The sequence below is a fragment of the Hyperolius riggenbachi genome, chromosome 5 (assembly GCF_040937935.1).
Source record: "Hyperolius riggenbachi isolate aHypRig1 chromosome 5, aHypRig1.pri, whole genome shotgun sequence".
Lineage (NCBI taxonomy): Eukaryota > Metazoa > Chordata > Amphibia > Anura > Hyperoliidae > Hyperolius > Hyperolius riggenbachi.
This window is the reverse complement of record NC_090650.1, coordinates 257,806,889-257,820,097: the sequence shown is the minus strand read 5'-3', so window position 1 is coordinate 257,820,097 and position 13,209 is coordinate 257,806,889.

Below are 13,209 nucleotides of genomic sequence, written 5' to 3'. Positions count from 1 at the left end.
TACTGGGGACACTGGCTGTTTGTCATTATGTGCATTTACTGGTGAAAAGCTGTCTCTTATTATGTGCATTTACTGGTGACAAGCTGTCTCTTATTAGACAAGACAAGACAAATAACATTTATATCGCGCTTTTCTCCTGGCGGACTCAAAGCGCCAGAGCTGCAGCCACTAGGACGCACTCTATAGGCAATAGCAGTGTTAGGGAGACTTGCCTAAGGTCTGCTACTGAATAGGTGCTGGCTTACTGAACAGGCAGAGCCGAAATTCGAACCCTGGTCTCCTGCGTCAGAGGCATAGCCCTTAACCATTACACCATCCAGCCACTATTTTTATGTGCATTTACTGGTGAAAAGCTGTCTCTTATTATGTGCGTTTACTGGGGAAAAGCTGTCTCTTATTATGTGCGTTTACTGGGGAAAAGTCAGTGTGAATCGGGCATAACCCTTACATCGCCACCCTGGACAGTTAAAAGCAGCCATTTATTACTCAAATGTAGGAATGTACTGTGATTTCTGCCCTTTGGGGATTAAAACCCGACTCTGCGTCAGTTCCGTCATTTTTGGTGGGACTTTTGCCATGGATCCCCATCCGGCATGCCTTTATTAAGGTGTTAGACCCTTTGAAACAAGTTTTCCATCACTTTTGTGGCCATAAACAGTCTTTGTAGGTTTCTAAAATAACCTGCCCATTGAAGTCTATGGAGGTTCGCCCAGTTAGCTCGAATTCACATTTTTTGTCGGAAGTTTGCGTTCACCGTTTGCAAATGGAAAATTTGATGATCACGACATCTCTAACTATAAACACCAAAGAGTATGGACTATGCTAAAAACACTGGTGGAGGCACCCTTGATGATAGACAACAACTAAAGCTACTATATAGCTGAGAAGTGTAATATCTTACCTTCTCAAAAGGACAAACCAATAATTAATGGAAAAGGTATTTATTCATACACAACTGCCATCTATTGTGCATTAATAAATACCTTTTACATTAATTATGGGTTTGTCCTTTTGAGAAGGTAAGACATTACAATTCTCAACTATGTAGTAGCTTTAGTTTACTAACCACCTCCACCAGTGATTTTAGCACAGTACAAAACCTTTTGCTGATGTTATTTGGCTTGTTATTATTATTATTAATTTATATAGCACCAACATCTTCCGTAGCGCTGTACATAGTACAAACAAATAATGGGGAACAAATATACCACAAAATACAAGACACTGTACAGTCAGGACATTGAATAGAATAAGTACAAATACATACAGTGGAGGAAATAATTATTTGACCCCTCACTGATTTTGTAAGTTTGTCCAATGACAAAGAAATGAAAAGTCTCACAAAACCATTAGCAAGAAGCTGGGAGAGAAGGTGACAACTGTTGGTGCGATTGTTCAAAAATGGAAGGAGCACAAAATGACCATCAATCGACCTCGCTCTGGGGCTCCATGCAAGATCTCACCTCGTGGGGTGTCAATGGTTCTGAGAAAGGTGAAAAAGCATCCTAGAACTACACGGGAGGAGTTAGTGAATGACCTCAAATTAGCAGGGACCACAGTCACCAAGAAAACCATTGGAAACACATTACACCGCAATGGATTAAATTCCTCCAGGGCTCGCAAGGTCCCCCTGCTCAAGAAGGCGCATGTGCAGGCCCGTCTGAAGTTTGCCAATGAACACCTGAATGATTCTGTGAGTGACTGGGAGAAGGTGCTGTGGTCTGATGAGACCAAAATAGAGCTCTTTGGCATTAACTCAACTCGCTGTGTTTGGAGGAAGAAAAATGCTGCCTATGACCCCCAAAACACCGTTCCCACTGTCAAGCATGGGGGTGGAAACATTTTGCTTTGGGGCTGTTTTTCTGCTAAGGGCACAGGACAACTTAATCGCATTAACGGGAAAATGGACATAGCCATGTATTGTGAAATCCTGAACGACAACCTCCTTCCCTCTGCCAGGAAACTGAAAATGGGTCGTGGATGGGTGTTCCAGCACGACAATGACCCAAAACATACAGCAAAGGCAACAAAGGAGTGGCTCAAGAAGAAGCACATTAAGGTCATGGAGTGGCCTAGTCAGTCTCCGGACCTTAATCCAATAGAAAACCTATGGAGGGAGCTCAAGCTCAGAGTTGCACAGAGACAGCCTCGAAACCTTAGGGATTTAGAGATGATCTGCAAAGAGGAGTGGACCAACATTCCTCCTAAAATGTGTGCAAACTTGGTCATCAATTACAAGAAACGTTTGACCTCTGTGCTTGCAAACAAGGGTTTTTCCACTAAGTATTAAGTCTTTTATTGTTAGAGGGTTCAAAAACGTATTTCACTCAATGAAATGCAAATCAGTTGCTATCTTTTATTTAAGGTTATTTTTTCGATTTTCCTTTTGATGTGCTATCTGCCACTGTTAAAATAAACCTACCATTGAAATGATACTGTTCTGAGACTTTTCATTTCTTTGTCATTGGACAAACTTACAAAATCAGTGAGGGGTCAAATAATTATTTCCTCCACTGTACATAGTTGATGTGTAGTTGGTACATGTGCATATGTTAACCACTTTGAATCCCTTGCTACGCTTATCTACTCTCCACAAAACTTCATCTGAAGCTCAGGGGAGTAGATAGGCGTACTTGTGGTAAACAGTGTGATGTATGCCCAATAAGCTATCTGATTATGTATATAGGGTATCATTTAAACCGTGACATGTGAGAGAATAGATTTTGTGTTGTTTGACAACTGAGGGATAAGTCATGTGATTTTTTTTACTGGAAAACTGAATGAAAAGCAATAAAACTGTTATTTTCATGTACTCTATACCCCTAAATAAATACTTGTAAAAAAAAAACAAAAGTGACAGCATTGAGAATACATAAATAGTTACCCTAAGGGACTTAGCTTTTAAAATATGTATGCCATGAGAGTGTATTGCTGTTAATCATGAAGATAAGGGCTTTTAATTACTGATAGACTACAATGAGAAAACAAAAAACACAAACCAGAAACTAATATATTATCGCCATACATTGTACTAGGAACATTATTTAAATGTTGAGATAACCAGGACAAATTAGCAAATACAATGTGTTGGTTTTACCTATGGTAACATTGTTTATTTGAAAACTATAGTGGAAGGAAATGGAGAAATAGTGTATTTTTTCTTTTTTTTCTCATTTTTCCCTTTAAAATGCACAGATAATAACATAATTACTAAAAGCAAAAATATCACCCTCACAAAGCATAATTTGTGGCAAAAAAAACAAGATATAGATCATTTACATCTGATGAGTAGCAATAAAGTTATTGGTGAATGAATGGGAGGAGCGCTGAAATGTGAAAATTGCTCTGGTTTTTAAGCAAAAAACCCTGTGGTGCTGAAGTGGTTAAAGTTACACCAGTATGAGAAACACTAGGATGAGGTCCCTGCCCTTGTGAGCTAACAATCCAGAGGGTATTGGGGAAAAAACAATAGAGAAGAAAACACAGGGGTTAGTGGGTGAGCCAGTGTGCCTTCAGTGCTGCCTATAGCAAATTATAGGCTTATCTGAACAGGTGTGTTTTCAGAGTACGTTTGAAGGTTTCCAGACTCGTGGCATGACGAACCGGCTGAGGGAGAGAGTTCCAAAGGAAAGGGATAGTCCGTGAGAAGTCTTGGATGCGAGAGTGAGAGGAGGTGACTAGGCCGGAGGACAAACGGGTCTCTTGTGAGGAACGGAGGGTCCAGCGGGGAGGTATCTGGAGATTAAAGAGGAAATGTATGGAGGTGATAGCTTGTGTAGAGCTTTGTATGCAAGCATGAGAAGTTTAAACTGGATCCTTTGGGCAACTGGTAACCAATGGAGGGATTGGCAGAGAGGGGCTGCCTCAGAGGATCTAGAAGAGAGGTAGATGAGATGGGCAGCGGAGTTTAGTAGGGATTGGAGAGGTGCTAGTCTGCTTTTTGGTAGACCACAGAGTAGGGTGTTACAGTAGTCAAGACGGAAGATGATTAGGGCATGCACAAGCATTTTAGTTGCTTCTTGTGAGAGGACGGGACGAATTCTAGAAATGTTTTTGAGATGGAAGTAGCAGGAGGTAGTTAATGTGGTAATATGTGGTATAAAGGAGAGCTCAGAGTCCAGAGTTACCCCCAGGCAATGAGCTTTGGGGGTTGATGCTGTTGGGGTGTTATCTAAATTGATTGTGTCAATGGGAGGTGGAACAGAGAGCGAAGGTGGAACTATCACACTCTCCGTTTTGCTCATATTCAGTTTAAGGAAGCGGGATGACATAAATGTAGATACAGCGGATAGACATTCGGGGACTTTTGATAGTAGTGTGGAGAGGTCTGGGGCAGAACAATAAATTTGAGTGTCATCAGCATAGAGGTGATATTAAAACCCAAAAAAGCTTATTATTTGTGCCAGGCCGTGGGTGTAAATGGAAAAAAGAAGGGGTCCAAGGACGGAGCCTTGTGGTACTCCCACAGACAGTGGGCGCAGAGAGGAGATGGTATTGACATAGGAGATCATGAAGGAACATCCAGACAGGTAAGAGTTGATCCAGGAGTGTGCTAGGCCCTTGATTCCCAGTGTTGAGAGGGTCTGGAGAAGTAGGGTATGATCAACAGTGTCGAACGTGGAGGACAGATCTAGGAGTATTAGTACCGAAAATCTGCCTTTGGCTTTAGCAACTAGGAGTTCATTGGCAACCTTAGTGAGAACTGTTTCCGTAGAGTGTTGAGGGCGGAAGCCGGACTGGAAGGGGTCCAACAGGGAATTAGCAGAGAGAAAGTTAGAAAACTCTGAGTAAATGTGGCGTTCCAGCAGTTTGGAGGCAAAGGGTGTTAGCCATGTCTCAGTGAGCCCCAAGAAGGTGAAAGCATTAGTGATGAACAGATCATGGACGTGGGCTAGTTTGTTGACTACAGAGCAGGCATTCCAGAGGGCCCCAGATATGGGAGGGGGAGAGCTGGGAAGGCAAGGAATGGTGATCAGGTTACTTCGGTTAATGTGTGTGGAGGAGTGAGGATGGTCAGTGCGGGATGTGATATTTACCAGAGTGCAGTGAGGTCTAGGAGAGGGGCCTGGATTGGGTGATATGTCCCCAGCGGGAAGTAGGAGTAGTAGGCAGAGATGAGAGAGGGGAGGATGTGATTTGTATGTGACTGAGGGCTGTTTAAGAGCCGTGGAGGAAGGTATGTGTGACTTGAGAAATAAGAATAGTTCATGAGTAGAGAGAAGAGAGGATGGTAGGAGAGAAGGAGTAATGTAAATGTTATTGCTGGCAGCGGGAGGGATGAGTGATGTAGGTATTTTAAGTAGTGGAGCTGACAGGGTAATGGCTGTAAAAAGGATATTAAACATTTTGCAAGTTGGTGTGTGTATAATTAGGGAAAAATAAATGTCAGAGTTAAAGAATGCAGGGTAGTTTGTGTGAATTTTTCGGGTGTATGTGGATGGTTGCAATGAGGGTATCTCAGGGATTAACAAACATGAGCTGATGGAGGAAATCAGGGAAACCAAAGAGAAAAGATCATACCAGTGTTAGATCAGCAGATGAGCAGCCGTGCAGAGTTTTGTGTTTGTTCTTATCTGTTCTCTTCTGGTTTAATTCTGGGCTAACTCTGGGTGTCTTATACACCCTTAGATATGCCCTTTAAGATTATGCCCTGCTGACCAAAGGTCTTGCTGACCTTTTGAGATCTACTAATATAGGCCCTAACAGAGTTTGAAGTTAATAGGCAGACTGATATCAGGTGAGAATTGCCTAGCCAATTTGTCTCACGGGGCAGGGCTAGTCAAGCATATGCAAAGGCTCTATTGAACAGGTAAGAATTAGCAGGAAATGGCCTCAGTTAATTAGGCTTGTTGTATAACATCATTTGTTACAATGAGTATTGTGCTCTTATTTAAGCACATTATTTATTTTAAAATTAATATATTTTGTGAGGGGATTTAATAATGTTAGTTCATTTCTGTGGCACATTATATCCTTGAAATACAGATCAGTACATATCTGGACATTTTTATACTGCAATATCATTGGAGTGAATGACCGTAATAGATCTGGAAGGAATTTACAACAATATTATAAACTGCACTATAGTAGAAATAGGTTGAATGCTGTGCAAATACATATGGAAACTGCAGATAAATTGCTACTGTAACATATGAATAAATCTTTAGAAAAGCAACTCTAGGAGTTATAGCCATCTGCCTGACTGATCAGAGCATGTCTTCTGGTGTGTTTACCCCATAAAAGTGTTAGTCACTTTAGGGATTAGCCATGCTGCAGGCCAAATAAAGGCTATACATTATTCTCCCTTGAGGATTTTTTGAGCACTCCACCTGGCCCTTTACACAGGCTGACCAACAGTGCAGTTTCTAGGCTAAAATGCACCCAGGGCGAGGGTGTAAAAATTGCGCCCCCCCCCCTAGGTTAGATAGGTAGGTGCCTCTCAGTATAGGTTAGATTAGGTAGGTGCCCCCTAGTATAGGCTAGATTAGACAGGTGCCCCCCAGAATAGGTTAGATTAGGTAGCTGCCCCCCAGTATAGGTTAGATAAGGTAGCTGCCCCCCCAGTATAGGTTAGGTAGGTGCCCCCCAGTATAGGTTAGGTAGGTGCCCCCCAGTATAGGTTAGATAGGTAGCTGCCCCCCAGTATAGGTTAGATTAGGTAGCTGCCCCCCAGTATAGGTTAGATTAGGTAGCTGCCCCCCCAGTGTTGGTTATATTAGGTAGCTGCCCCCCAGTGTAGGTTAGATAGGTAGCTGCCCCCCAGTGTAGGTTAGATAGGTAGCTGCCCCCCAGCGTAGGTTAGATTAGGTAGGTGCCCCCCAGTGTAGGTTAGATAGGTAGCTGCCCCCCAGCGTAGGTTAGATTAGGTAGCTGCCCCCAGTATAGGTTAGATAGGTAGCTGCCCCCCAGCGTAGGTTAGATTAGGTAGCTGCCCCCAGTATAGGTTAGATAGGTAGCTGCCCCCCAGTGTAGGTTAGATTAGGTAGGTGCCCCCCAGTGTAGGTTAGATAGGTAGGTGCCCCCCAGCGTAGGTTAGATTAGCAGCTGCCCCCCAGCGTAGGTTAGATTAGGTAGGTGCCCCCAGAATAGGTTAGATAGGTAGCTGCCCCCCAGTATAGGTTAGATTAGGTAGCTGCCCCCCAGTGTAGGTTAGATAGGTAGCTGCCCCCCCAGTGTTGGTTATATTAGGTAGCTGCCCCCCCAGTGTAGGTTAGATAGGTAGCTGCCCCCCAGTGTAGGTTAGATAGGTAGCTGCCCCCCAGCGTAGGTTAGATTAGGTAGGTGCCCCCCAGTGTAGGTTAGATAGGTAGCTGCCCCCCAGCGTAGGTTAGATTAGGTAGCTGCCCCCAGTATAGGTTAGATAGGTAGCTGCCCCCCAGCGTAGGTTAGATTAGGTAGCTGCCCCCAGTATAGGTTAGATAGGTAGCTGCCCCCCAGTGTAGGTTAGATTAGGTAGGTGCCCCCCAGTGTAGGTTAGATAGGTAGGTGCCCCCCAGCGTAGGTTAGATTAGCAGCTGCCCCCCAGCGTAGGTTAGATTAGGTAGGTGCCCCCAGAATAGGTTAGATAGGTAGATGCCCCCAATAATGGAGGGGGGAGCCGCAGGGAGGGCAGCCCGACCTCTCCCTCCCTCTCCTCTCCCGGGCGCCCTCCGTGCTCCCCCCTCAGATGCAGAGTTCGTGAGCAGCAGGGAAGCGCTGTTTACAACTCACCGGCTGCCTGGCTCCAAGCGCTGCTCTCTCGCCGCTGGTCTCCCCTCTCTGTATACATACTGATACATGCTGCTTCCGGCTACAGGAAGCAGCGTGTATCAGTACGTATACAGAGAGAGAGAGGAGACCAGCGGCGAGAGAGCAGCGCTTGGAGCCAGGCAGCCGGTGAGTTGTAAACAGCGCTTCCCTGCTGCTCACGAACTCTGCATCTGAGGGGGGAGCACGGAGGGCGCCCGGGAGAGGAGAGGGAGGGAGAGGTCGGGCTGCCCTCCCCGCGGCTCCGGCTCCCCCCTCCATTATAGCGCCCCCCTCCCAACAGCGCCCCGGGCGGCGGCACGCTCCGCACGGGGCAAGAAACGGGGCTGCTGACCAACAGCTGCAGCAGTTTGCAGCTCTTTGTTAAAACCTTGTGCTTTGTTGGGCATTCTCCCCGGTGTAGTCACACACCACAGAATTAGGGATAACCAAGACAAGAATGTGCCAGATCTGTTAACCTGGCAACATCAGAGACAGCCATCAAAATATTAGTTGGCTATTTTTTCCTTCTTGGTGCTTAATGGATTCTTATATGTGATCTCAGTTTTTTTTTGTCTTCACCAGATACAATGCATACCAACAGAAGAACCTGAAGTATTTAGAAAACAACTGCTAGCCAAGTCTTGTCTCCATCCCACTTAAAGAGACACTGAAGCGAAAAAAAATATATGATATAATGAATTGGTTGTGTACTATGAATAATTACTAGAAGATTAGCAGCAAAGAAAATATTCTCATATTTTTATTTTCAGGTATATAGAGTTTTTTTCTAACATTGCACCATTCTCTAATATGTGCAGATTACACAACACTCAGCATTCAAAATGATTCTTTCAGAGCAGTCTGTGAACTAATGAACTCTCCTCTGGCAGAGAAAAAGTAAATAGTTAAGGAACAGTTGAGATAATAAAAGTCAGAAAACAGCCCCCTCCACGACTTTGAAAGTCGTAGAGATTAATGGCTTTTTTTGTATACAGATAACAACTGGAGTTTCTTAACTCTTCCTGTACTGGAAACAATTAGACTGATGTATCTGATCTTAAAGAAAACCTGAACTGAAAATTAAAAGTCAAAATAAGCATACACAAGTCATACTTACCTTCCATGTAGTCTACTCCTCAGTGTCTTTCTCCTGTCCCGCGTCCTGTTTGTTCACTGTGATCAAGGGAATTTTCCGTCCTCCATTTTGAAAATGGCCATTACCCATAACAGCTTTCTGGTCAGCACACAGTTAAACTGTAACATCGCCCACTTGAGCCATAGGGAAACATGGACATTACCTGGTACATCAGTTTTCCTCTCAGCTATATCTGACAGCAACTGATATATAACTGACAGCAACTGATATATTTCAGATCTGACAAAATCTTGTCAGAACTGGAAGGGATTATAGTCAGAAGAAAATGGTGAGCTTCTGAGAGGAACTGATGGCAAGGTAACTATGTAATGTTCATTTGAAGTTACCTCATGTGTTTATTTTAAATATTTTTTCTCAGTACAGGTTCTCTTTAATGTTTTATTTCTTAGCTGTACTACACATACAAATCATAATATCATAATTTTTTTTTCGCTTCAGTGTCTCTTTAAAGCAGCAGGGACAGCCATACTATCCCAGGAAAAAAAACATATATAAGTAGATAACTACTTGTTCTACTTACATAACATATGTCATGTATTGTCCACATTTTGATTTCAGTGAGTATTATATAGTAAATAAAGAGAATACTGTTTCCGGCATTTTCCATCATAATTCCCTCTGATTGAAGCCAATACTAATGTCATTTCCTCCCTTTTTTCCTCCTAGAAATTGCACTGTCATAGCTAGCTTGCTAGCACAGCATAGCTCAGATTTCAGCAGCTCACTGAACTACCCACAGCCAATCAGTGAGTAGCAGAAATGTTGGAGGGGTGATGACTGGCTTCCTTCTCGTCGGCAAGGGAACAAATAGAGCCAGGCTGATTGAGATAAATGTATTACAGCAGAAACATTTCTGTGTAGATTGGAGTGCTTGCAATGCAGGGTAAGGCTGCAGGCTGCAAAATATACACAGAGCAGTGGGTAAATAGAATATGATTTTGTGGCTGACGATCCCTCTTTAACACAGAAGTGAAAAAAAAGAAGTCTGCTTAGATGCAAGCAGCTTATCAATAACATAAATAAGATTTGAGTATAGGGAACACATATAAGACACATTGTCAATGCATAGTATATAACAAGATCTATATAGGATTTTTCAGTGGTTTAATAAATAGCATGTGTTGCATATAGTATGACACCTCTGTCTTCAGCAGGGAAGCTGGTCAAAGTTGATAGGAAGATGGATGGAGCCAAATACAGGGCAATCTTGAAAGAAAACCTCTTGAAGTCTGCAAAAGACTTAAGACTGCGACGGAGGTTCACCTTCCAGCAGGACAACGACCCTAAATATAAAGCCAGGGCAACAATGGAATGGTTTAAAACAAAACATATACATGTGTTATAATGGCCCAGTCAAACGCCAGATCTAAATCCAATCGAGAATCTGTGGCAAGATCTGAAAATTGCTGTTCACAAACACTGTCCATCTAATCTGACTGAGCTGGAGCGGTTTTGCAAAGAAGAATGGGCAAGGATTTTAGTCTCTAGATGTGCAAAGCTGGTAGAGACATACCCTAAAAGACTGGCAGCTGTAATTGCAGCAAAAGGTGGTTCTACAAAGTATTGACTCAGGGGGCTGAATAATTACACACACCCCACTTTGCAGTTATTGATTTGTAAAAAATATTTGGAATAATGTATGATTTTCGTTCCACTTCTCACATGTACACCACTTTGTATTGGTCTTTCTTGTGGAATTCCAATAAAATTGATTCATGTTTGTGGCAGTAATGTGACAAAATGTGGAAAACTTCAAGGGGGCAGAATACTTTTGCAAGCCACTGTATATCTACATCCTCGTGGCTCAGATGAAGTCATAGAAGACGTAGATATACTGAAGTGGTGGATAAAGTGGTTAAAGGGAACCTGTAGGGAAAACGTTCCCATTTTGTATATTTACTTCGATAGAGGGAAGCCTCAGGATGATCCAGAGTCTTCCTCTGTCCCGCTCCTCCTTGCTGTTTCTCCACTCTACCCTTTGAGAGTTGACCCTCATTGATGGCTCGGGTATGCGCTGTAGCACAGGCCTGCTCGGGCATGCATGAGCCATCTGTGCCTGCACAGTAGCATGGACCTTTGGACTCAGCTTTTTTCACCAAAGCCTGAGCTGGTCCCTGCTACTGTGTAGACGAAGTGTGGCCACGCTTCAGGGGTCCTTGCCCCAGAATGGCTTGGAGGAGAAAGATGGGGGAAGCCTCTTAAGGATTTCTCCCTTCTGAGGTAAGTATCTGTTTTTTCCCTACCCCACACCACAGATTTCCTTTAAATAACTGAAAGCACAGAATCAGCAGGAAATCCTGGCAAATGGCATAAAGATTTATAAACTGCAGTCTCCATTGTTCTCTCCCTACAAGGTCATATTAACCACTTCAGGACCACAGTCTTTTCGCCCCTTAAGGACCAGAGCCTTTTTCTCCATTCAGACCACTGCAGCTTTCACGGTTTATTGCTCGGTCATACAACCTACCACCTAAATGAATTTTACCTCCTTTTCTTGTCACTAATACAGCTTTCTTTTGATGCTATTTGATTGCTGCTGCGAGTTTTACTTTTTATTATATTCATCAAAAAAGACATGAATTTTGTCAAAAAAATGACTTTTTTAACTTTCTGTGCTGACATTTTTCAAATAAAGTAAAATTTCCTATACATTTGAGCGCGAAAGTTATTCTGCTACATGTCTTTGATAAAAAAAAAACCATTCAGTGTATATTTATTGGATTGGGTAAAAGTTATAGCGTTTACAAACTATGGTGCCAAAAGTGAATTTTCCCATTTTCAAGCATCTCTGACTTTTCTGCGCACCTGTCAGGTTTCATGAGGGGCTAAAATTCCAGGATAGTCCAAATACCCCCCAAATGACCCCATTTTGGAAAGAAGACATCCCAAAGTATTCAGTGAGAGGCATGGTGAGTTCATAGAAGATTTTATTTTTTGTCACAAGTTAGCGGAAAATGACACTTTGTGACAACAACAACAAAAAAAAAAGTTTCCATTTCTTCTAACTTGCGACAAAAAAAAAATGAAATCTGCCACGGACTCACTATGCTCCTCTCTGAATACCTTGAAGTGTCTACTTTCCAAAATGGGGTCATTTGTGGGGTGTGTTCACTGTCCTGGCATTTTGGGGGGTGCCTAATTGTAAGCACCCCTGTAAAGCCTAAAGATGCTCATTGGACTTTGGGCCCCTTAGCGCAGTTAGGCTGCAAAAAAGTGCCACACATGTGGTATTGCCGTACTCAGGAAAAGTAGTATAATGTGTTTTGGGGTGTATTTTTACACATACCCATGCTGGGTGGGAGAAATATCTCCGTAAATGACAATTTTTTTATTTTTTTTACACACAATTGTCTATTTATAGAGATATTTCTCCCACTCAGCATGGGTATGTGGAAAAATACACCCCAAAACACATTATACTACTTCTCCTGAGTACGGCAATACCACATGTGTGGCACTTTTTTGCACCCTAACTGCGCTAAGGGGCCCAAAGTCCAATGAGTACCTTTAGGATTTCACAGGTCATTTTGAGAAATTTCGTTTCAAGACTACTCCTCACGGTTTAGGGCCCCTAAAATGCCAGGACAGTATAGGAACCCCACAAATTACCCCATTTTAGAAAGAAGACACCCCAAGGTATTCCATTAGGAGTATGGTGAGTTCATAGAAGATTTTTTTTTTTTGTCACAAGTTAGCGGAAATTGATGTTAATTGTTTTTTTTCACAAAGTGTCATTTTCCGCTAACTTGTGACAAAAAATAAAATCTTCTATGAACTCACCATACTCCTAACGGAATACCTTGGGGTGTCTTCTTTCTAAAATGGGGTCATTTGTGGGGTTCCTATACTGCCCTGGCATTTTAGGGGCCCTAAACCGTGAGGAGTAGTCTTGAAACCAAATGTCGCAAAATGACCTGTGAAATCCTAAAGGTACTCATTGGACTTTGGGCCCCTTAGCGCACTTAGGGTGCAAAAAAGTGCCACACATGTGGTACCGCCGTACTCAGGAGAAGTAGTATAATGTGTTTTGGGGTGTATTTTTACACATACAGATGCTGGGTGGGAGAAATATCTCTGTAAATGACAATTATTTGATTTTTTTTACACACAATTGTCCATTTACAGAGAGATTTCTCCCACCCAGCATGGGTATGTATAAAAATACACCGCAAAACACATTATACTACTTCTTCTGAGTACGGCGATACCACATGTGTGACACTTTTTTGCAACCTAGGTGCGCTAAGGGGCCTAACGTCCTATTCACAGGTCATTTTGAGGCATTTGGATTCTAGACTACTCCTCACGGTTTAGGGCCCCTAAAA